Consider the following 26,183-nt stretch of genomic DNA (forward strand, 5'->3'; position numbering starts at 1 on the left):
ACCAGTCACCCTGTGTCCGGTCAGAGAGCCCCCTTATGCGCCAGTCACCCTGTGTCCGATCAGAGAGCCCCCTTATACGCCAGTCACCCTGTGTCCGGTCGGAGAGCCCCCTTATACGTCGGTCACCCCGTGTCCGGTCAGAGAGCCCCCTTATACACCAGTCACCCCGTGTCCGGTCAGAGAGCCCCCTTATACACCAGTCACCCCGTGTCCGGTCAGAGAGCCCCCTTATACACCAGTCACCCCGTGTCCGGTCAGAGAGCCCCCTTATACACCAGTCACCCCGTGTCCGGTCAGAGAGCCCCCTTATACACCAGTCACCCCGTGTCCGGTCAGAGAGCCCCCTTATACACCAGTCACCCCGTGTCCGGTCAGAGAGCCCCCTTATACACCAGTCACCCCGTGTCCGGTCAGAGAGCCCCCTTATACACCAGTCACCCCGTGTCCGGTCAGAGAGCCACCTTATACACCAGTCACCCCGTGTCCGGTCGGAGAGCCCCCTTATACACCAGTCACCCTATAGGGTCTTCCACCATAATGTCAGTGATCCTGAAGTGACAAGAAGGAAAGCTCCCGGCAGCCCCCGCTGCAGAGCCACCTCCTCTCCTTCAGTCTGTCACTACTTCCTGCAAGGAAATGATGGAGGGGGATTCAAACCCTCACCGTCCATCCTCACAGGTCACATACGGAGCGTCCACCTGCCTGACAGCCCCGGTCATGTCGCCCTAAAAATGAGGCGCCTCAGCCCAGCAACCGCCGCAGCCGCTACCCACTGCCTGTGAGGAGAAGATACGGTACAATGTATCAGCGCGGGAAACCGCAAGGTCACGTGACGCCTCCAAATTTGCCGCGAACCTTCTCTGCTGCATGTGGAGGAGAGAGGAGCTGCTGCTGCTGCGGGTGATGGGAGACTGCGGGGAGGTGAGTGCAGGAGCCCTACTGTGTCACTAATCCAAGAGGTTCTGCAGCAGCACAGGGGTTGCTTGTTGGGGGGAGGGGGTATTCTTACAGATGTTTTTCTGCAGCCAAAACCTGTCCTCCTATATCAGTAGAAATGCTGCGTTCTTTGTGGCGTTTGCAGCGTTTTTGTTGCAGATTACCTGTGTGCTTTGTCTGCAGCTCATGTTTAATACAGTTGATTTTATTTACCAAAAAATGCTGCAAATGTTACATTTTTCACCCCCTCGCTTCTTTCTGTGGGTGAAAAAACGCTGAAGAAATTAGTTCTTCAAAATAAAAAAAACAAAGTGCTATTCTGAATAAGGGTACGTGCTCACTGTCCAGAATGGCTGTGGATTGGACGCAGAGCACTTGCGCTCCCTGCTATCCGCAGTGTCCAGATGTTACAGCATAGAGGATGGGATCTGTAGAAATCACATGTCCACTATGCGTCTCCGTGCTCCTGCGGATCACCCGCGGACAAGGACTAAAACCGAGCGAGTGCAGGAGATCTGACATCTCGCAGCTTTTGCTGGTGCTGTAAAAAGCAGTTAATTGGCATAAAAAAAACTCAGAATGTGAACACAGCCTTAAAGCAGTTGTTATCCTAACAAAGTACACTTTAGTCAATAGATCTTGGAAGAATAATTACTGTTCTAGATTACTGCACGTTGCTTATGTCACCGGCCGCCTCTGCTATCCGTCAGCGGTGGCCGGTCTCCTAGACAAGGAGTGTGGTGCTTGCAGGTTGTCTGCGCTGAAGCTGGCCAACACCACAGGATCCGGTGACCGACCCCTGAGCTCCTCCCGTGCTGCAGAGGTAACGCTGCGTCTGCTGGTAGCAATGGAGAGCGCCCAATTTTGGCCAGGGACGTAACCATGCGGGTGATCCGAACAGTCAATCATGAGTGCACCACCCCAATAACACAAGTTGAGACCACCCCTTTAAGGACCAGGCAGTTAGGGTATGTGCACACGATGCAGAAATGCTCAGGATTTTTTCCTGAGCATTTCTGCATCTCCCTGGCAGGAAAAAACGCATGCGGATTGTACATGCGTTTTTCCTGCCAGGGACATGCGGGTGTGAAGCGTTCTTCACTTGCATTTCCGCATGCGGGTTGACAAGCGCTTTCCAACCGATTTTAGCATCACTTGGAAAGTGCTTGACAACTTCACACTATAAATCCATGCAACCGGCATGGATTTATATAGTGTGTGAATGTCAAAAAATAAATATATACTTTACCCTCTGATGGCCCCCGGTGTCCTGCTTCGCTCGGTCCCGGCTGCCGTCAGTGAAGACTTTAGGACCTGCCGACGTCAGCGTCACGTGACCCGTCACATGACTCTGACGTCAGCGAAGGTCCTTCTTCATTCAACCCCGAAGTGCCGGGAACCAAGCAGGAGCGCTGCGTGGGCCGTCAGAAGGTGAGAATATATATATATATATATATATATATATATATATATATATATATATATATATATATATATATATATATATATATATATAATTTTATTCTTTTATTCTTTTTTTTTTTTTAAATGGTACCTGGGTCTGGATGAGAGTCCTCTCATCCACACCCGGGTACCATCCGCACATTAGACCGCATGAAAAGCGCATCAACATATACAGTGATGCGGATTCCATGTGGTCTAATGCAAGTCAATGGCGGCAAAAAAGCAGCGTTTCCGCAAAATTAATTGACATGCTGCGGATTTTTGACTGCAACGCTGCGGAAAAATCCGCATCATGGGCACAGCGCATGCGGATTTCAATTGGGGAACATTGCTGCCCTTCTACCATGCGTTTTTAATGCGTTTCCGCGGCGTTTACGCAACTGCAAAAGCGCCGCGGAAACACATTAAATACGCATCGTGTGAACTCAGCCTTAGAAAGCTGCAATGAAATAACTCAGTCCTAAGAGTCGGAACATGGTATTTACTGTTGATGTACATGGACACTTTTTTTTTTTATTGGAGACAGAACAATTTATGAAATATTTGTGTCCTCACTATCTTGTCTGTTCTATTGCACGTTCTCTCCTCCACCCCTTAAGTAAGCAGATACAAAATGGATGCTGGGTGTCTTGCTGTGCCATCATGTTAAAAAATCTAGAACATTTCTCTCTGAACATAGTGGGTTTAAAGAGAACCTGCCATCAGGATTTTATACCCCAAACTAATGGCTTGTATATAAAGGGGCATTAATGCTGAGTAAAATACTCAACCTTTCGGACACATTCAGTATTTGTAAACCAAAATCAGGAGCAGATGACAAATGCTGTAATGGGGACGTGTTTCTATTATACTTTTCCTCAGTTTGTCACTCCTTGATTTTGGCTTACAAATACTAATGTAAAATACTGAACGTGTGAATGTGGCTTTCTTGTAGAAATCTGTTTTAGACAAATCCAGTGCTGAAGTTGTAGCTAATGAGTCACTAGTGCTGCAGGTGGACATGGCACTTGCCGCTCTCCTCCTTCCTGCCTCGTGCACAACCTTCACTGACTCATTAGGCTATGTTCACACATTGCTTTTTTTCAGCATTTTTTATGCAAATTTTCAGCTGCATTTTACAGTACCAGCAAAGTCTATGAGATTCCAGAAATCTCTTGCACACAGCTTGATTTTTGTTTGATCAGTAGCTTCTTTCAGTGTTTTTCACCTATTGGAAGTAATGGGCGGTGAAAAAAAACACCAAAAACTCAGGTATCCGGTTTTGCAGCGTTTTTTTTTCTTTGTGCCAAAACCTGATGAAATAGAATGATTTTTTTTTTCACTGAACTTTGTCAATGCATAAAGAGATAAAAGGACAGTGGAAAAAAAACACAGCAAAAAAAACAAGCGAAATCCTGAACAAACCTCCCTGGCAAGAGATCAGGTTTTGCTGCAGAAAAAAAATGCTGAAAAAAACACTGTTAAGATCGCATGATCCAATGGCGTCATACTAATCTGACTGTTAGAGATCAGGGAGGAAACTGAGTCCTGATCGGGGTACATGGGCAAAAGAGAGCCTGGGGTGGTCTCATCTCTGCTTTAGAAGGTGCCCACATCTGTTGGACATGGGCGGAGTAGGGGGCAGAGGACTCTCCGCAGTTTCTATGATGTCAAATAGCAATTTGTGAATATTGCCCTGGTTTACTGTTTACACGTGACTTGTGCTAGGATACAACAAGTACTAGATTCTGGGGGACATAATAAAATTAATAAAGAAAAAGAATAAATCAAAAGAATGAACATAATCACTTATAGGTCCAGAAATATGGAGAGGTATTATAGATTTTTTGTGCATCTTGGACATGGAATGAATATGAAATATATGTCCCATATAAATAAGTATATACAGTACAGACCAAAAGTTTGGACACAGCTTCCCATTTAAAGATTTTTCTGTATTTTCAGGACTATGAAAATTGTACATTCACACTGAAGGCATCAAAACTATGAATTAACACATGTGGAATTATATACTTAACAAACAAGTGTGAAACAACTGAAAATATGTCTTATATTCTAGGTTCTTCACAGTAGCCACCTTTTGCTTTGATGACTGCTTTGCACACTCTTGGCATTCTCTTGATGAGCTTCAAGAGGTAGTCACCGGAAATGGTCTTCCAACAATCTTGAAGGAGTTCCCAGAGATGCTTAGCACTTGTTGGCCCTTTTGCCTTCACTCTGCGGTCCAGCTCACCCCAAACCATCTTGATTGGGTTCAGGTCTGGTGACTGTGGAGGCCTGGTCATCTGGCGTAGCCCCCCATCACTCTCCTTCTTGGTCAAATAGCCCTTACACAGCCTGGAGGTGTGTTTGAGGTCATTGTCCTGTTGAAAAATAAATGATGGTCCAACTAAACGCAAACCGGATGGAATAGCATGCCGCTGCAAGATGCTGTGGTAGCCATGCTGGTTCAGTATGCCCTCAATTTTGAATAAATCCCCAACAGTGTCACCAGCAAAGCACCCCCACACCATCACACCTCCTCCTACATGCTTCACAGTGGGAACCAGGCATGTAGAGTCCATCCGTTGACGTTTTTTGCGTCGCACAAAGACACGGTGGTTGGAACCAAAGATCTCAAATTTGGACTCATCAGACCAAAGCACAGATTTCCACTGGTCTAATGTCCATTCCTTGTGTTCTTTAGCCCAAACAAGTCTCTTCTGCTTGTTGCCTGTCCTTAGCAGTGGTTTCCTAGCAGCTATTTTACCATGAAGGCCTGCTGCACAGAGTCTCCTCTTAACAGTTGTTGTAGAGATGTGTCTGCTGCTAGAACTCTGTGTGGCATTGACCTGGTCTCTAATCTGAGCTGCTGTTAACCTGCGATTTCTGAGGCTAGTGACTCGGATAAACTTATCCTCAGAAGCAGAGGTGACTCTTGGTCTTCCTTTCCTGGGGCGGTCCTCATGTGAGCCAGTTTCTTTGTAGCGCTTCATGGTTTTTGCAACTGCACTTTGGGACACTTTCAAAATGTTCCCAATTTTTCGGACTGACTGACCTTCGTTTCTTAAAGTAATGATGGCCACTCGTTTTTCTTTACTTAGCTGCTTTTTTTCTTGCCATAATACAAATTCTAACAGTCTATTCAGTAGGACTATCAGCTGTGTATCCACCTGACTTCTGCACAACACAACTGATGGTCCCAACCCCATTTATAAGGCAAGAAATCCCACTTATTAAACCTGACAGGGCACACCTGTGAAGTGAAAACCATTTCCGCTGACTACCTCTTGAAGCTCATCAAGAGAATGCCAAGAGTGTGCAAAGCAGTCATCAAAGCAAAAGGTGGCTACTTTGAAGAACCTAGAATATAAGACATATTTTCAGTAGTTTCACACTGTTTTGTTAAGTATATAATTCCACATGTGTTAATTCATAGTTTTGATGCCTTCAGTGTGAATGTACAATTTTCATAGTCATGAAAATACAGAAAAATCTTCACATGAGAAGGTGTGTCCAAACGTTTGGTCTGTACTGTATGTATGTGTGTTCATTCCCCTGTAATCTACATATATTCCATGTTCATTCCCCACCTATCAAGCACAGAGAATATAATATACACCTGTTTATATGGGATATGTGCTCATTCTCCTGTTCAGGGCTGTGGAGTCGGTAAGCCAAACCTCCAACTCCTCAATTCCATGAATCCGACTCCCTCATACACGGCTCATGTTTACGTGATAAATTTACTGCAGCACAGATTCATCTCAGCTAAAAGTCTAGACCCTTAGATCAGGAATAAGACAGACATTTCATAATGTCCTATAAATTCTAGGAAATCAATTAAATTATCCCGGGGCTGTGCCATTCTGGGGCTGTGCAAGGCATCTCTCCCTGGGGCTGTGACTCCCGGGGAGGGAACGCCTGGCACAGCCCTGAGGAGGCACAGGCTGTGGGTTTGGGAGAAGGTGGACTCTGTGCAGTTTTTCATAACATTCTAGAAGGAACATGTGCAGCACCGCCTACTGGCTTCCTAAAGCCAACCCGCGACAATGTTCTGATTGGCTGTTTTGTGAGCCACGCCTCCTCTCTGCAATGATGATGCTCTCGCTCTGGTCTTCAGATAATAATAATCTTTTTATTTATATAGCGCCAACATTTTCCGCAGAGCTTTACAATTAAAACAATTTTACAGACATTATGGGCACTGTCCCCATTGGGGCTCACAATCTACATTCCCTATCAGTATGTCTTTGGAGTGTGGGAGGAAACCCATGCAAACATGGGGAGAACATACAAACTCCTTACAGATGTTGTCCTTGGTGGGATATGGACCCAGGACCCCAGAGCTGCCAGTCTGCAGTGCTAACCACTGAGCCACCGTGCTGCCTGGAAGTTTTCCCGCAAACAAGTCTGTAATATACTTTCAGCTGTGAAGATGCCGGGAGTCGCTGCTGCTTCTCGGGATCCTGGTGGGATCGGGTAATGGTGGTGTGACGACCTTGCATTTTACCTTTGTTACCGATGTGGTTTCTCGCAGTGACTGCCCATGCTGGGAGTTGTAGTTCTTGTCTATGGAGACTGCGTTGCCTTAGTCTTCCTTCTGTCTGTTCTGCCTTTCTGGGACTTTTAGTGCTACCTACACTAAGCCCAACATTGGTTCACTAGAACTTGTGGAATGATTTCATCTACCGCAGGGCTTCCTGACGCTTATGTGTATGGAGCCATGGCCATTCCCGCTGTGCAGCGTGTGGACGGACACGGTGTCTGAATGATGGACTGACTGACTCTGCCCTTATTTCCCTACAAGGGGCAGATCCTGTGCTGGTGTCCGCTACACACCTCATCTCTCCTCCTCACCATATTACTACTTTAGGTCAGTGACATATATCGCCATGACTACCGGCGGGATTGTGGTAAAGGGTAACAGCCACCAGAGCTGTCCTGGGAGAGAATAGATGTAAGGCTGTGTGCCCACGATGCGTTTTTTCAGCGGCAATTCCGCTGCAAAAACGCTTGGTGGAACGTCTGCCATGTTCCCCAATGATAATCCGCATGTGCTGTGCACATGCTGCAGAAATTTCCGCTGCGGATTATTATTGCGGAAAAAAACGCAGCACTACCAATTATTTTGCTGAAGCGCTGCGTTTTCGCCGCCATTGACTTGCATTAGAACGCATGGAATCCGCATCACTGCATCTGTACATGCGGAATCCAAACGTTTCAATGTGCGGATGGTACCCGGGTGTGGAGGACAGGAGACTCTCCTCCGGACCCGGGTACCATAGAACCTGTGAAAAAAGAATAAAATAAAGAATAAATATTATATTTACCTTCTGACGGCCCCCGCTGCGCTTGTCTTCACTTGCCGGCAGATTGCGGTGGACTGAAGGACCTGCGCTGACGTCAGTCATGTGACGGCAGGTCCTTCAGTGTAGTGTACCGCGATCTGCTGGCAGCCAGGACGGAGCGAAGCAAGACTGTGGGGGCCTTCAGAAGGTAAGTATAGATTTATTTTTTTTACCATTCTTTAAGGTCACACTATATAAATCCATGCCGGTTGCATGGATTTATATAGTGTGACCAAGTTGACAAGCACTTTCCAAGTGATGCTAAAATCGCTTGGAAAGCGCTTGTCAACCCACATGCGGAAATGCATGTGAAGAACGCTTCACATCCGCATGTCCCTCGCAGGAAAAAACGCATGTACAATCCGCATGTACAATCCGCATGCGTTTTTTCTGCCAGGTAGATGCAGAAACGCTCAGGAAAAAATCCTGAGCATTTCTGCATTGTGGGCACATAGCCTAAGACTATAGCTGCCACATCAGACAGTGGCCTTTACCTCTTAAAGGGAATGTCAGCAGGATCCCCCCCCCCAACTATATACACATGTAGCTCTTTCAGGGACGAGTCCAGCAATCTCTTTACATGTCCGATCTGTTCCTCCCTTACTCAGAAGTCAAGGTTTGAGTTGAGTTTGAAGTGCTATGGTAGATCTGAAGCCCCTGTCACTCCAGCTCTATTCACCGCCCAGTGCTGCCACCTCCTGCTTACTGACGGCTCCTGTGCCTGAAGTCACACAGCACAGAGGCTGCCAGTCATAGTCCTATAGAGGACTGTGTACAAATCATATCTGTACTGTACACATCTGTCCCTCTGTCTTCCCATATACTAATTGGGGTGCTGGGTGCCTGCTGGACATGGCCAGGCTGTATTGGTGCACTGCCTGTGACTGACAGCGCCTCATTGTCCAGAGCTGTGGCAGGAGGGAGTTCCAGCACTCACTATCGGGGTTCTTAGACTGACAGCTCTGTCCTCTCTGCTGCTCCACCACTACCACAAAATAACATGTGAACAGCGCCATGGACGGTGACACCTGGCTGTAACACACATTGTATGTATAGGACTCTCAGGGCCTCATTCAGACGTCTATCTGCCCTGCAGATCAGCCCCACTCTCTACAGGGGGACTTGTAGGACCCCCGACCCCAGCACGGTGAAGGCCCTTACTGATGTGCCGTAATATATGTGGATCACTTTATTACCACGGTTGTCGAGGCGGAGTCGCCGCCCCTCTGTTGAGCTTCTCTAGAAGTAATCGCCGGGATCTTCCACTGGTGATTGGCTGAGGGGTCCTGTGACGTCACGTATAGGCTCTGGTGCGACTTTAAAATCAGCTGTTTTTCCCCGCTGTTAGTCAGACGCGGGAGATGGCGCTGCCGGTGATCGCTGCTCTTCTGCTGCTGCTGGCCGCCGGGGCATCAGGTACCTGCGTTGTGCATTGTTTCCCGGTTAGCTCGCCCCGAGCTCCCTCCTTGCTCTGACTGCCCAGGCTGGGACTTGTAGGATGGAGGTTTTTGTCTCTAGAGAATCTTTGGCAGGATTTTTATTGCTTGTGCTTTTCTGGGACTTTTAGTTCTACCCCCACTCAGCAGCTGACATATTCCCTGTGTATCTTTGATGCCCATTTTTATAGCGGTTTTAAGCGTATTCGCATCAGGGCACCTCGCTGCGAGGTATTTTATTATTGCGATTTTTGTTGTTAAACCTGTAAAAGACAGAAAATAAATTGACAAATAAGAAACATCAGCATCGTTCAAAATCCTGACAGTGATTGAGCACAACTTTCTCCTGCGGCAGCTCAGGCACTAGGCGAGCCGATGTTGTCAATCACCAAAGAGGGAGGCAAGGGTGTCTAACACCGGAGTGCTGCTTTAAATGTCCAGGAACAACAAGAACTTTATAGGCAGCATCGTTTTATTTTTTTCTTGTTTCTCCCACCTTTCCCCACGGATAGAACACGTATCCATTATATACTTAGGGCTGGTACCAATAAGTCTGTTGTACATACTTGTGATTTCTGTATCCAAATAGTTATCATAAAGACAGTGCACCGACCAATGCAACTCAATGGGGTAGGTCACATATAAAGACCACAGCATACAATATGCCGATCCTTTTTTTTTTTTTTTTTGTACTCAGACTCCGATTGAAATCAATGGGTGCCAATGTGATGCCCTCCCTGAGCTGCGACTTGCGGGGAAGTCTTCACCCGGAGTCGGGCCAATGTTACAGTGCAAGTGGTTGTGTCGTCGTGGCCGTGACCCGGTCCGTGCCCAGGGCTGTCACATGAAAAATGGGCTTATTTGAGTGGTAAAGTTCGACTACGCCACCTGTGGTGTCTGGTGAAGACCACCAGTTCTGCTGCAGTCCTCTGAGGCCGGTGTTATGGCAGCTTTGTTGGTATAGCTCCCCACAGGTGGAGCTAGGCCTCAGGGCAGAGTTTAGTGTACGTAGAGTTGTGGTGGGTGCAGTGCCGCTTAAAAAAGACAGTCGAAGGCAGAAGATGAAGTCATCCAGGTCTTTACTCACGTTAATGAACGGGGCAGCTGCAAAGCTTCTCTGTGCCTCTTGCGGCACGCTGAGGCCACCAGTTACGGGTTCGACACTCTACAGGTAGATCAGGAGCAGGGCCGGCGTCAGCACCCGGGCAAATGCCGGGGCCCTGAGCAGGCAGAGGGGCCCACTGGCGGTCGCGCACCCCGCTGGGCTATGGGCGGAGGAGAGCGGTGTCAGCGCCCCCTCCCCTCTCCCCTCCGCTTGCTCAGGGCCCCGGCAGCTGGATACTTACCTCTCCCCGTGCCTCCGCAGATCAGCTGTCTTCCTGCTCTGCGCTCCCTGTGACGTGTGAGGTCAGAGGGCGCGGTGACGTCTTTACACCGCGCCCTCCCCTGAGCCGTCACAGGGAGCGCTGAGCGGGAAGATGCCGACAACGCTGGAGTTCGGACCCGAGCAGCGGGCAGCAGGCAGCAGGTGAGGAGAAGGGAGGTGAGTATTTGATTTTTTTTTTTTTAATGTATGGAGGCATGGGGCATTATAAGGAGAGGGGGGGACATCCTGCATGGGGCATTATAAAGAGAGGGGGGGGGGACATCCTGCATGGGGCATTATAAAGAGGGGGGGTGACATCTTGCATGGGGCATTATAAGGTGGGGAACAGCCTGCATGGGGCATTATAAAGGGGGGGGGGCAGACTGCATAGTGCATTATGTGGGGGGGGACAGCCTGCATGGAGCATTATAAGGGGGGGGGGCTGTATGGGGCATTATGTGGGGGGGTAACAGCCTGCATGGAGCATTATAAGGGGGGGACAGACTGTATGGGGCATTATGTGGGGGGGTAACAGCCTGCATGGAGCATTATAAGGGGGGGGGCAGCCTGTATGGGGCATTATGTGGGGGGTAACAGCCTGCATGGAGCATTATAAGGGGGGGACAGCCTGTATGGGGCATTATGTGGGGAGTAACAGCCTGCATGGAGCATTATATGGGGACCAGTATCCTGTATGGAGCGTTATAAGGGGACCAGTATCCTGTATGGAGCGTTATATCGGGGCCAGTATCCTGTATGGAGCTTTATATGGGGGCCAGTATTCCGTATGGAGCCTTATATGGGGGCCAGTATTCCGTATGGAGCCTTATATGGGGGCCAGTATTCCGTATGGAGCCTTATATGGGGGCCAGTATTCCGTATGGAGCCTTATATGGGGGCCAGTATTCCGTATGGAACCTTATATGGGGGCCAGTATTCCGTATGGAGCCTTATATGGGGGCCAGTATTCCGTATGGAGCCTTATATGGGGGCCAGTATTCCGTATGGAGCCTTATATGGGGGCCAGTATTCCGTATGGAGCCTTATATGGGGGCCAGTATTCCGTATGGAGCCTTATATGGGGGCCAGTATTCCGTATGGAGCCTTATATGGGGGCCAGTATTCCGTATGGAGCCTTATATGGGGGCCAGTATTCCGTATGGGGCCTTATATAGGGGCCAGTCTTCTGTGTGGAGCGATTCACCGGTTTCTGAGCTATTGTGGAATTTACAATAGATATCACTCATGTAATGTAAGAAGTGAAATCTTTGCATTGTACTATATATATATATATATATAATATTTATTTATTTCTCTGCATCATGAATCGTGGTATGTGTTAAAGGGGCCACTGAGACTCTTTCGCCCGGGGCCCAGAAAAACCTGGAGCCGGCCCTGATCAGGAGCACCTGTCAAGACCCCGTCAGTGTGTTCCTCTCCTTCCTCTCTTCTCCCGTTTGTGTTCTCCCTGGGATCCACTAAGCCTCCGGGCTTTTCTGACTGAGACGTGAAGTGACAAAGTCATATATCGGGGGCCGGTCACCCCTCTTGCGGCAGGAGTCCCTCTGGCTAGGCCAGAGTGAAGAATACAGGTGGCGACTCCGCTCCGTCCGTACCCTCCTGGGATCCTTTTGCCTGTGGAGCCTCTCTCCTCTGCTCCCCTCCTAGGCCTTCTTAGTTCAGGACCCTGACCAGGGTAGAGTGCTCTAGTTACCTCCACCCTGCTCCTCGCCTCAAGGCCAGAGGGCGAGGACCGTGGCTCTTCAGCCAGCTACAGACACCTGCTGGACCCCGACTGAAGACCTCACAATCAAAGACCTTGAACTTAAGATGGCCTCCTATTATATATGGTTCATTAAGTGCTTCCTGTAAGTGTTTCCTCCACCCTCACCCACTACATGGTTCCCCCTCATCCTTAGTTCCCCCTATATCCTCTATCCCGGCCTGGGGCAGCACCCTGGTGCTATCTGGCCCCCTATAGAACAGGAGTGGTGTAGAGTTGAATGTGAAGGTGGGGTCCTGTGTGATGCTCCATCCTTACCTGCAGGAGGAGATATCCCAACCTCTTTATGAAGTGCAGTACCTCTGTGGCGACCGAACCCTCAGGGGCGCCACACATAAAAAAAAGTCTTACAGTATGAGAAAAAGACAGTTACGGATCCGGGTGGTGGAACCTCTGTGCTGTGATGCAAGGAGGGACCAGAGGGGCGTAACTAAGTGCCTACCCGAACCGACCCTGGCCACACGGCAGCTTAGTCGACTCCGTGAACCAGGTGCCACTCTGGGACCGACCTTGTGTGAGAGCAGGCGACTCCCACGGGACTGATGGCTGAAGCTGACAGGCACAGCGGATGAGCACGGCGGGTAGGCAAGCAGGTGGGCACGGCTGATGGACTGGCGGGCACTGGAACCTGAGGGTTGAGGAGAGTGTTAGCACACAAACAGGGCCGGCTCCAGGTTTTTGTGGGCCCCGGGCGAAAGAGTGTCAGTGGGCCCCTTTAGCACATACCACGATTCATAATGCACAGATACGGCGGAGAAATACAGGTATACACCACAGGGCCGAGCCTGCCCCCTCATCCTTCACATATGTAGACATGCACGCACGCGCGCACTACGCAGACACGCACGCGAACACGGTACACACACACACACACACACACACACACACACACACACACACACACACACTTGAACACATTCTTAACGCATATAAAACAGACATAAATATATATACACAGTCATACACACTGACCTACACAGACATTCACATCATACATGCACACACATTAGAAATATTTTTTATATGGGGATTGGGGAAGCTCGCTCACGTGCCTCCTGGCCTGTGTCCCGTCCAGCTCCTCAGTCATGTGGCAATTCAGGGCCTCAGGCGTGTCACAAGGCCCTGGACCATCAGAGGGACCCACTCGTTATCGGGGCCCGAGCCGCTTTCCCCTTCATCTGTGCAGGGCCGCCGCTGCTGTTCAAGCCCTGCTCTGCTACATGCAGCAGCAGTAGTCAGTGTGCGGTCAGTGTGCTGCTGCTCCACCAATCAGGCCCTGTGCTGTCACTTTCCAGACATGGCCGCGCGCTGTGCGGCTGTGTCTGGTAGTAATGACGCAGCAGGGACGACACACAAGCACAATTGAAGGCGCAGTGTCGCCCCTGCCATGTCATTACTACCAGACACAGCCGCACAGCGCGCGGCCATGTCTGGAAAGTGACAGCACAGGGCCTGATTGGTGGAGCAGCAGCACACTGACCGCACACTGACTACTGCTGCTGCATGTTGCAGAGCAGGGCTTGAACAGCATCGGCGGCCCTGCACAGATGCCGGGGAAGCGACCCGGGCCCCGATAACTAGTGGGCCCCCCTGATGGTCCAGGGCCCCGTTACTTGCCCGGGTACGCCAGGTGCTGACGCCGGCCCTGCACACAAACAACAGCCTTGCACAAGCACCACCATTTTGGAGGAGGTGCTTTATATTGGAGCAGTCCTCTGGCCATTGGCCGGGGACTCTGTAGGACAGCGCGCATGGCCTCTTTAAGAGGGAGAGAGAGCGTGCGCCCCTTAAGTACAGTGCCCGGGGAACTGCGCGTGGTGCGCGCACCCCAGACCGATGCAGCAGGGGAGCTGGAGGACGCCGGACCGGGACTGCGGCGATGAGGGGATTGGCGTCTCTGCCTGGCAGGAAGCAGAGACGCCGACGCTACAGACACAATGATAACAGTAAAGAAAAATGATTCATTTCTACAGGATGATTTTTCATATGTCGCCTGAACGCGGCTTAAAACTATCACACTACACCCTATTTAACAGACAATGAACATCGTAGAATAAATGAAAAATAATTGCTGCCGTAGAATAAATGGAATAAAAAGCAATAGTGTTGTCAAATGAACTCTATTTTTATTTAACAAAAAAAAAAAGTGTGCAAGATATATAAAGCTCATCTATAAATAATATGGTATCACTGTAGTTGTACTGACCCAAAAAATAAATTGTTTGGTTACTTTTACCTCAGGAACAGCGTAAAAAGTAATTATAAATCATTTTTTGTATATTTTACCCACCTACCGCCCCTCCATACATCAGAATAAAACGTGTACCAGGATAGCACCAATAAAAGCAACAACTCGTCTCTGAAAAACAAGTCCCCATTCAGGGTCCATAATCTGCCAACAGTAAAGTAGGGGGTGACCACATCACTGATGGTAGATTTTCCTAGATTGTTATTTGGGAGCCATGTTTCTTTTTCAGAGCCTGTGCTCCCAAATTCCCCATAATGAGCCCAAACCTCACCTACCACCCACAGGTATGGCATCGCTGTAGTGGGGAGAATAATGTACGGGGCGTGTATCTCCAGAGGCACAAGCCGGGCACTGTGTACTGGGCATTACTATGGCAGATGTGCAATTCTTACTCTGCAACAACCACAATCTTCCTATTTTTTTCCTCTTGTTTCTACTTTCAGGGGAAAGCGTTGTACACATCCAGTCTGTGTATCTGGAGACGTGTAGAACAAGCTGCAGGATTTTGTGTGGAGAAAGATTTAGAAATGGATAATTGTAAAATTGTATGAAAAGTTTGTGTGAACAACTGATCAATGTGGGATTTACTGATTCTAATGGGACCATTATCAGTCACACTCCGATTTCCTTTCAGGTGCGTCCCGTCAGTGTGTGAAGGCGCTTGGCTGCTTCCATGACTGTATCAGTGGGAATCAATATTTTGACCTAAATGGAGAAGATTGTATTAGAGAGAACACCGCTGATAGATGTTGTAGGATCTTCTGTGGGGACTTTCCTTGTAACGTGAAGACCACCCTGAGCTGTACTTATCCTAATGGGCTCATAACACAGATCAATTACACCCGGACTGGTGAGTATCTGCCGTACATAGTCTCTTCCTTTTATGCCACCACTGATGTGTTTGGGATTTCTGTGACTATATGTTAATAAGAATGTTTCCACTTGTCAGCACCACTGCTTGCTGTCAGCAATCATATAATATGTTAGAACGTTACGTACTTCAGGGATTAATCTTCATTTCTATAACACAAGAGCCCAGGTTCCTTACTCCAACTACTTGGGCTGCAGCTTCCTGTGATGACGTGTCATGTTATAATCCATATGCATCTGTGGCACCCTAGGGGTCTGGTTGCCACAGTGGCATTGCCTCCCTAAAAAGAAGTAATGCTATGCCTGGAAGCAAGCAGGGGTCCTTTTAGTCAGGGACACTGCAAATGCAACACCTTCCTGGCTCCAGACCAGCAAGGGGAGGCCACTCCCCTTGGCAACTGGATCTGGAGGCGGGGTTAGTTAGTTTAGTGTCAGAGTTGAGTTTATGATGTGGAGGAGACAAGAGCTAGGGACTGGAGCTGAGGTAGCTCGTCCTAGCTAGACAAACACAGAGGACCGGACACCGGCACTGAAGGCCCAGCAGCAGATATCGTAGGGCAGGAGATTGAAGGTGTCCTGGCCCCATCAGACGCCCGGAGGCTCAGCAGCACAGAGGGACCAGCACCGCTACATGGGAGCAACGCATGAGTAAGGCCCGAGCTGCCTGCCATAAGGGTGAGCACAGAACGTTACACTCAGGGACGTGGGCTATAGCACAGCTACAAGCAGCAAAGCCAAAGAGTATAGTGAGAAGGGGAGGCCTACAACTTCACCTGGCAAGGAGGACTCTGTTTGCTTCCAGGCTGACCGGACTCTTAATTCTAGCCAGTACTCCAGTCCAGGCTTGTCTAATAGTCATCAGTAAAGACCCCGGGACTGCACTATACTGACTCTGGTTATTACTGCACTACAATACACCCTGCCCTGAAGCTAACTCTTCCTGTGGGGAGTAATAATACCCTTGCTGCAATACCACCAGCTTCAGAGGACTGTTCGGCAGCGGCGGCCCCTTTAGCCGCATTCCACAGGTGGCGTAGTCGGACTCTTTAATAAAACCTATACATATAATTCCCCTTGGATTGACCGCCCTGGGTCACGGACTGGCTTACCGCCACTGTGACTACAACCCCCAGCATCTATCGGCCCGGCAACTGGTACCCCACAGCCCAGGGGGCGCGTCACATCCGCTGCCTGATAATTATACATCTACATCCATGGGCTCCAGGGAGTGGAGATGAATGCTTCTGGCTAGATCCTTTGAGATCCTGAATAAGACGTTACCTTAAAGGGGTATTCCCATTCATACATGTAGATCATACCCACAGGACTCCATAAGTGTCCGGTAGAGATGGGTCCCTTCTATGTGGAGAATGGGGGCTGTTCGGCAGGTCGCTCACATGGGGAGTGAAGGGTGCGGCATCCAGGCACAAGATGAGTGTGTGTGTGTGGGGGGGGGCGGGGAGTCGTACATGTGCTCTGCTCTCCATTCACTTCTATGGAGAATGGGGGCCATTGCATAACCCTGAGGCCCTCTTGTCTCAGACATTATGGTGGTGCATGCTCTGGACAGTTGGGGAATACAATGTATCACTACAATCTACCGGAGGACTAGTTCAGTCAATCAGATCACAGCTGGTTATTTAAGGACAGGAGTAATAGGCGGCCATAGACTGCCAGTCACATAATGGAGGGAGCAGGATCCAGCAGCACTGAGTGTTTTAGGGACCATGTGATTTTTGTTCTTACCGTAAAATATCTTTCTCATTGAATTCAGTGGGGAAGGGGGGGAAACGGGCCCTGAGATATAGACCCTGCTAGTAGGAGGCACTATACTAGGTAGAAAAAAAAGTATTTTCTTTGGCTGGTGGGTTATGCTCTGTCTTCAGACACAAAGCCGCTCAGTTTGGTGCCAAAAGCGTCAAGATAGATCCCGAACCAGAAAACGCTAAAAGCAACTTGGAACCAATATGACCTGTACCCAGGGAAGACAGTTCTGGTGGGCAGATTACGCTCATCCCCCAGTAGTATCCTTGATGATCTGATGCATGCGCTTATCAAATACCCCGTCTCCTACAAAGGAGGGGGTCCCGGAAAGGCCCTTTTTAGTCGCAGCATTGAGGAGATTCTCCTGAGCTGCCGGAAGGTGAAACCTGATAAATGTGCTTCATCCAGGCCTACAGACTTTGCTGACCCATGACTTTGTGGGATGTAAGGTCGGGCCTGCAGCAGAAAGTCACTTTAGAGAGGAAATTAATCCTCTTCCCCAGCACGTCAGAGGGACATCTCATCAGAGTAGGGCAAGGACGCTGCTCTCGATTCAAGCTACCTGGGGGTCCACTGCAGGATATAAGGACCATTTGGCATCCAATTCTTCCGTAAAAAGAGAGCCTAAAACCTCTCTGAGAAAGGCATGTGCCTATCTGGATGTTTACATCCCTTCGGTGGAAGATCGTCAAAGATTTCATGGGGAGAGGCCACCTTTTGCTTTTAATGCTGATGGAGGGAAACCACTTCCAGACTTGTCCTTGATGTCTACGGTGTCGTTCATTGCCCTTATATATTCTTGCATGGTTGAAGCCAGCCAGTATCCTACTAGGATTCACACTTGTAAGTCTGAGGTATCTCCTGGGGATTCGGACTGGGCAAGGCGAGAAGTGGTGTCATCTACTATGGCTCTATCATGGGAAGGCCAAGGTGGAGCTATGGGATGCGACCTTATGTCTCTTGTGCCTGCGGGGAGAGAGATTCCAAATCTCTACTGTTTAGGGAGAGATGGTGGAGACCAGAGGGAACCATGGGACCACAAAAGTCACCTATAGAATGGCGCAGAAAAGGGCATAAGATATCTGCAGAAAAGCAGGAAAATAAAATGGGAATAAAGAGGAGGTAGGATCCCTAACCAGCATCCGAGGGAGAAGGAGATGAGGGGGGTACTTGTACTCTCTTTTTACATGTAGGGAGGATTATAATTGCTCATCTTTGGACACCCACAGGGTCATCCCTTTAGTGGCATCTTGCTATTGTGGTGCTGATGTACACTTCTGTGGAGCGCACGGTGTATACTCCCTGCAATGGTGCCCTAGGGTGAAGAACATCTGGAGCACATAGGAAAAAAAAGTGCAGAAGACCTGATACAGGTAGTGTCTGCCTCCTATGGACACTAAGCTAACACTGAGCTGCCTGGTGTATGAGGAGAGGGGATGATGCAATATATATATATATATATATATATATATATACAGTACAGACCAAAAGTTTGGACACACCTTCTCATTTAAAGATTTTTCTATATTTTCATGACTTTGAAAATTGTACATTCACACTGAAGGCATCAAAACTATAAATTAACACATGAGGAATTGTATACTTAACAAAAAAGTGTGAAACAACTGAAAATATGTCTTATGTTCTAGGTTCTTCAAAGTAGCAACCTTGTGCTTTGATGACTGCTTTGCACACTCTTGGCATTCTCTTGATGAGCTTCAAGAGGTAGTCACCGGAAATGGTTTTCACTTCAAAGGTGTGCCCTGTCAGGTTTAATAAGTGGGATTTCTTGCCTTATAAATGGGGTTGGGACCATCAGTTGTGTTGTGCAGAAGTCTGGTGGATACACAGCTGATAGTCCTACTGAATAGACTGTTTGAATTTGTATTATGGCAAGAAAAAAGCAGCTAAGTAAAGAAAAACGAGTGGCCATCATTACTTTAAGAAATGGAGGTCTGTCAGTCCGAAAAATTGGGCAAACTTTGAAAGTGTCCCCAAGTGCAGTTGCAAAAACCATTAAGCACTACAAAGAAATTTGCTCACATGAGGACCGCCCCAGGAAAGGAAGACCTAGAGTCACCTCTGCTTCTGAGGATAAGTTTATCCGAGTCACCAGCCTCAGAAACCGCAGGTTAACAGCAGCTCAGATTAGAGACCAGGTCAATGCCACACAGAGTTCTAGCAGCAGACACATCTCTACAACAACTGTTAAGAGGAGACTTTGTGCAGCAGGCCTTCATGGTAAAATAGATGCTAGGAAACCACTGCTCAGGACATCCAACAAGCAGAAGAGACTTGTTTGGGCTAAAGAACACAAGGAATGGACATTAGACCAGTGAAAATCTGTGCTTTGGTCTGATGAGTCCAAATTTGAGATCTTTGGTTCCAACCTCCGTGTCTTTGTGCGACGCAGAAAAGGTGAACGGATGGACTCTACATTCCTGGTTCCCACCGTGAAGCATAGAGGAGGAGATGTGATGGTTTGGGGGTGCTTTGCTGGTGACACTGTTGGGGATTTATTAAAAATTGAAGGCATACTGAACCAGCATGGCTACCACAGCATCTTGCAGCGGCATGCTAGTCCATCCGGTTTGCGTTTAGTTGGACCATCATTTATTTTTCAACAGGACAATGACCCCAAACACACCTCCAGGCTGTGTAAGGGCTATTTGACCAAGAAGGAGAGTGATGGGGTGCTACACCAGATGACCTGGCCTCCACAGTCACCAGACCTGAACCCAATCGAGATGGTTTGGGGTGAGCTGGACCGCAGAGTGAAGGCAAAAGGGCCAACAAGTGCTAAGCATCTCTGGGAACTCCTTCAAGATTGTTGGAAGACCATTTCTAGTGACTACCTCTTGAAGCTCATCAAGAGAATGCCAAGAGTGTGCAAAGTAGTCATCAAAGCAAAAGGTGGCTACTTTGAAGAACCTAGAATATAAGACATATTTTCAGTTGTTTCATACTTTTTTGTTAAGTATATAATTCCACATGTGTTAATTCCTAATTTTGACGCCTTCAGTGTGAATGTACAATTTTCAAAGTCATGAAAATACAGAAAAATCTTTAAATGAGAAGGTGTGTCCAAACTTTTGGTCTGTACTAATATATTATATTCCTAGTCTGGCATATACCCCTGGTCCTGTGTTCCCCAATGATATTATCAAGAGTGTTTATTAATTACATGTGTATCATACATGACTGACACCATGCTTGAATATTTCGACATCCTGCTTGTTACCATGTAACATATCATGTTTTGTGCCGTCTTACTGATTTCCTCTCTAGGATGTGATGATCCGACAAGTGCGCACCCCCGGAGTATCAACCAACCAAGTGTGGCCCTCAATAGTGCAGACCTGACGAGTGCAGCCCCACCGAATGCCACAGGTTTGTTGAGGGATATTTTCATATAGAAGTGCAGGTTTATGGTGCTGAGATTTCTATAATGTACGGAGAAATATTACAATAAGGTAAAGGAGGAAACAATCCTTATCGTCTATATGTAATCACAGCATGATAAAGGGATTAAAGATGCATGATGGGTGGGAGACGTCATCACCAGAGAATGATAAATATGATGGAAGTCATAATGATCCTGGATATAAGGGAACGGCAGCAAATGAAGTGTGTATGACGAGAAACAAATAATGGGCACAATTTAAATCTCCAAAGTGCAATGTGCTGAGATAATTGATAGAATACAATAAAATAGATGTATTAAGTGCACGGTGCTGATCACATTAAATATATCATTGTAATGTTGACGGTCTGCGGTATCGATCACTGCCTGATACATTGGAAGGTGTAGTATCTACAAATGGTCATACGAGGGCAGCAGACTAATAGTGCAACCACATAAAGCTGCTTATACACTGTGTTCCAAATTATTATGCAAATAATATTTTCACAGATTTTCCCAAATTACATATATGAATTGCAGTCATTGTAATTTCTCTTTCCCCATGACGGCACCACGGAGAGAGGGGATCCGCCCTTCAAGGACAGGAAACCTACAGATAAAAAGGGCGGCACCTCTCTCCCGCATCAGTTTGTTTCCTGTCCTTGACAGGGACCTACGGATGAAATCCTGAAGAAAGAAGATTTTACTTACCAGGCCCGACCAGTCCGGCTCAGGCAGCGGGGGTTCCCTGCCTCGGCTGGTGCGGTGTCCTGAAGCGCCACAGCTGGGGTCAGCGGGCCTCTAGGGTGGCAGGGAGACGCGAAGCAAGCCGCGGTCTCCTGTGGCGTCGGGCCCAGGCGGTAAGTATAGAAGGCTCAGGGCTTGGGTTGGCCTGAGCCCTGGGTCAGGGTCTGGGCTTTGTGCAGCGCGCGCCCCGCATGCTTGCCGGATAGCGATTCGGCGTTTGGGCGGGTGCGCGCGCTCACCGACGCTCCCCCTCGCGTGCGCGCCGGAAGTGACGCGGCCGCAGGAGCGGCGAATTCAAACGCGCGCGCGGGAAAGGCCTAACATGGAGGACACAGCGGTGTCCTGACCAGAGGGGGCGCTCCCCACAGCGGTGTTGGAGGGGGAGGGGGCGGTCACCTGCATAGCTTAAATTGCCAGGGAAGCAAAGGGAAAATGCTTCCTGGCATACGTGAAAATCAGCAGTATGAGTGACCAGGAGCCCCAGGAGGTGCAGTCCCTGCGCCCCCACTCACCATCTCCATCACCATTGCCTCAGAGGAAACGCACGAAAGGACCCTCCAACGGCCCTCCGCGTCAACATAATCAAGGTGACGGAGGAAGCGGTCGGTCCGGCAGGTCTTCTCAGCGTGGCAAAGATTCCGGCACGGCATCAGCCTCGGCGAAATACCCAGCTACCAGAGCAGGTTCCTCTTCGAATGCGGTATTCCCTCTCTCTCTTTCGTATAGGCGGTAAGTGATCTTCGTGAAAGTTCACTTGTAATTTGGACCCTCCCCCCTCTCTTTTCTTCTTAGGGAAGGAAGAGCACGGGGAAGTTTAAAAACAGGGCCTGCGCACTTTGCGCAGCAGATCTACCCACCACATGGCAAAAGAGACTATGTAGCTCATGCATCGAGCAAACCATCTGTGAGGAGACCCCTAAGTTTGCTACCGAGCTCAGATCCCTGATAAAATCACAAGTCGAAGATACCTTCAAATCCCTCCAAAAGGGGGGGAAGAAGCATAAAAAAACTAGGCACCTTTCCCCGGAGTCAGAGTCTAGTAAATCAGATGAGGAAGTTGCGGGGTCTGAATCATCCTGTTCATCATCTGCTTCCTCATCTTCAGAGGACGGTGGTCGTAACTGTTTCCCTATAGACGGAACAGATAGCTTAATCAAAGCAGTTAGGGCCACCATGGGGTTTGTAGACCCTCATCCCAAAAAGTCCATCCAAGACATAATGTTCAGTGGCTTAGGTCAGAAAAGAAAGAGATCCTTCCCTCTTAATGATCAGGTTCACGACCTGATTAAGAGAGAATGGAAGAAGCCAGAGAGAAAATGGTTGTTGACCCCAAAAAGGAAATACCCCTTTGAGGACCCTGTATGCTCTTTCTGGAATAAAGCGCCAAAAATTGACGTGGCGGTAGCCAAAGCCTCTAAAAAATATTCCCTGCCGTTTGAAGACATGGGGGTACTTAAAGACCCTATGGACAAAAAAGCGGACTCCTTTCTGAAAGGAGCCTGGGAAGCGGCAGGGGGGGGGTTAAAACCGGCAGTGGCAGCCACTTGCACAGCCAGATCCTTGATAGTTTGGCTGGACCAGCTGGAATCTCAGCTAAAAGACCAGGCTTCAAGGGAGGATATTATAGGGACCATCCCTGTGATGAAAGGCGCAGCGGCTTTTCTGGCAGACGCCTCAGCCGACTCCGTCAGACTGGCAGCCAGAGCAGGGAGTTTTTCAAATGCAGCTAGACGGGCCCTATGGCTCAAATGCTGGCCAGGCGACCTCCAAACGAAATCCAAACTGTGCTCCATCCCGTGTGAAGGAGAATTTTTGTTCGGACCTACCCTGGATGACATCCTGGATAAAGCCGGGGATGACAAAAAACGATTCCCGGTCCTCTCCGGTTCATCATTCAGGAAGGGTTTTCGGAGCAAAAAATTCATGCGAAAGAGGCCCCCCAAAGATCAGGACAGGTGGGAAGATAGGAGACAGAAGAAAGCCAAGGGGTTTATGTTCATCAGGCCCCTTAGTGACAGCAAGAAGCCCGCCCAATGAAACGCAGCCCCAGGTGGGGGGAAGGCTGCTCCATTTCCTCCCAGCCTGGGAAAAGATTTCAAATGTGGGCTGGATTTTGGGCCTGATAAGATCTGGGCTAAAACTCCAGTTCCTCTCCACTCCCGAGGAAATTTCACAGTAACCCCCGTAAGGTCCTCAGCGGTAGAACAGTTGGCTCTAGAACAAGAAGTCCTAGACCTAGTGGACAGAGCAGTCCTGCAGGAGGTCCCAGCTCAGGAAGCAGGCGAGGGGTTTTACTCCCCACTATTCCTCAGGAGAAAACCGGATGGTACACTCAGGACTATCGTGAACCTGAAGAAATTAAACAAGTTTCTAAATATACAACCTTTCAAGATGGAGTCAATAAAAACTTGTGTGAAATTACTGTTTCCAGGCTGTTTCATGACGGTCTTAGACCTAAAAGATGCCTACTATCATGTCCCCATTCACAGGGACTACCAGAAATTCCTGAGGGTAGCCATACCAATAAGGGGCACAATCAGACACTTCCAGTATGGGGCCCTTCCCTTCGGGTTAGCAATAGCCCCCAGAGTCTTCACGAAAGTGATGTCGGAAGTCATGGCTCATCTGAGGGAGAGGAACATCCTGATAGTCCCATACCTGGACGATCTACTGGTTATAGGCAACTCGTTCAGCCACTGCAAAGACCAGCTAGCAGTAGTCATGGATTCTTTGACAAGTTTGGGATGGCTTCTAAATCTAAAAAAATCCAGAGTGGAGCCAGTTCAGCTACAGGAATACTTAGGTATCCTGTTAGATTCAAGAAGTCAGGAATGCCGTCTTCCGGAAGAGAAAGTCCAAAATATGATAGCCCGTGTGTCCTATGTGAGGAAGCATCCGGTTATGACACTAAGGGGAGCAATGTCCCTCCTCGGTTCTATGACTGCCTGCATCCCGGGTGTCCGCTGGGCTCAGTTGCACACCAGGGTCTTACAATGGGAGATTTTGAGGGCGGAAAAATCTCTAAGAGGGCACTTAGAAGGGCGACTGACCTTGTCCTCAAAAACTTTACTTTCCCTAACATGGTGGACAAAGAAAGAAAATCTAGGCAGGGGCGTCCCATGGACAATACCGTCACCCCAGATTCTGACGACAGATGCAAGCCCCAGGGGGTGGGGGGCTCATCTAGACGACCGAGTGGCTCAGGGAGTCTGGGCAAAGGGGGTGGAAGGTTCTTCCTCCAACATGAAAGAACTTCTGGCGGTGAAGTATGGCCTCTTGGAATTTCTAAACGTGTTAAAGGGTTACCACGTGAGAGTGTTCTTGGACAACCGAGTAGTGGTGGCATATCTAAATCACCAGGGGGGTACCCGGTCCATCTCCCTTCTTCAGGCGTCAAGCTCCATCCTCCACGTAGCAGAGAGGAATCTAGAGTCCTTATCAGCTCTGCACATAAAAGGGTCAATGAACGTCACGGCGGACTTCCTAAGCAGTACCCAGTTGAGACAGGGCGAATGGGAGTTGAACCAGCTAGTGTTCAAAAAAATCACGAGGGCTTGGGGAATCCCATGTATAGACCTATTCGCCAACTGGAAAAACAAAAAGGTGGACACGTTTTGCTCGATCGACCCCAGGGGAAACCCAGTAGCACTAGACGCTTTTTTGATTCCATGGGGCCACCAGCTAGTATATGCCTTTCCTCCGATTGCTCTCATCCCGGCAGTTCTGAGGAAGATCAGGGAAGACGAGGCGAATGCGATCCTGATCGCCCCTTTCTGGCCAAGAAGGCCTTGGTTTTCCTGGCTGAGGATCATGTCCGTCTCCGACCCCTGGGTCCTTCCGGAAGTTCCGGACCTGCTGTCTCAGGGTCCAGTACTACACCCGCAGGTAACAAACCTGCACTTGACAGCTTGGAATTTGAGAGGTCACTCTTGAGGGATAAAGGGTTTTCCCCTAACCTAATCTCTACCTTGCTGCAGAGTAGGAAACCTGTAACTACTAGGCTCTACGGGAAAACTTGGAAGAAATTCCTTTCCTTTGCAGGTACGGATATAGTAGGGGAGGCCCCCGTGGTTACCATTCTGGAGTTCCTTCAGAAGGGGTTGGAACTGGGGTTGGCCACGAGCACGCTGAAGGTTCAGGTGGCAGCTCTGGGAGCCCTGTATAACTGCAACCTGGCAAGGGATAGATGGGTCTCCAGGTTCATCAGAGCATCTCATAGATCCAGGCCCATCCCCTCCCGGAAGGCTCCTCCGTGGGATTTAAATCTTGTTCTTTCAGCCCTGACCAGAGGCCCCTTTGAACCTCTAGGGGAAGCGTCCCTTAAAATCTTGTCCCTTAAGACGTCCCTTCTGGTAGCCCTCACCTCGGCTCGCCGCATTAGTGATATCCAAGCACTATCCGCAGGACCCCCTTTTACACAAATACTAGACGACAGAGTGACGCTTAGGACCGACCCTGCGTACCTTCCTAAAGTGGGATCCCTTTTTCACAGGTCACAGGAGGTTACCCTCCCTTCCTTCTGCGCAGCCCCAAAAAACAAGGGGGAAGAGGCCCTTCACACCTTGGACGTCAGGAGGTGCATTATGCAATATTTAGAGGCCACACGGGAGTGTAGGAAGGACAGGGCTCTTTTTGTGTGCTTCCAGGGATCTCGGAAGGGACAGAAAGCTTCCAAAGGAACCCTGGCAAGGTGGATAAGGGAAGCCATTTCCCTGGCTTATTCCTCAAGTGGGGAAACAGCGCCGGTGGGCTTAAGGGCGCACTCGACAAGGGCAGTGGCAGCCTCCTGGGCGGAGAAGGCCGGATCTTCAATCGAACAGATATGTAGAGCGGCGA

General features: G+C 49.0%; 1 long non-coding RNA gene across 1 annotated transcript in view; it reads left to right on the forward strand.

Moving 5' to 3' along the window:
* The first annotated feature begins 603 nt into the window (after positions 1-603).
* The window catches only part of LOC141153144 (uncharacterized), a 32,312-nt gene continuing 6,732 nt past the window's right edge, over positions 604-26,183 (forward strand). The window contains exons 1-3 of the long non-coding RNA XR_012247244.1: positions 604-921; positions 15,198-15,413; positions 20,486-20,587. This is a non-coding gene — a long non-coding RNA (uncharacterized lncRNA). The remainder of the gene's footprint in view (positions 922-15,197; positions 15,414-20,485; positions 20,588-26,183) is intronic.

Source organism: Phyllobates terribilis, unplaced genomic scaffold (assembly GCF_046119375.1).
Source record: "Phyllobates terribilis strain yellow unplaced genomic scaffold, ASM4611937v1 Scaffold_7__3_contigs__length_470593459, whole genome shotgun sequence".
NCBI lineage: Eukaryota > Metazoa > Chordata > Amphibia > Anura > Dendrobatidae > Phyllobates > Phyllobates terribilis.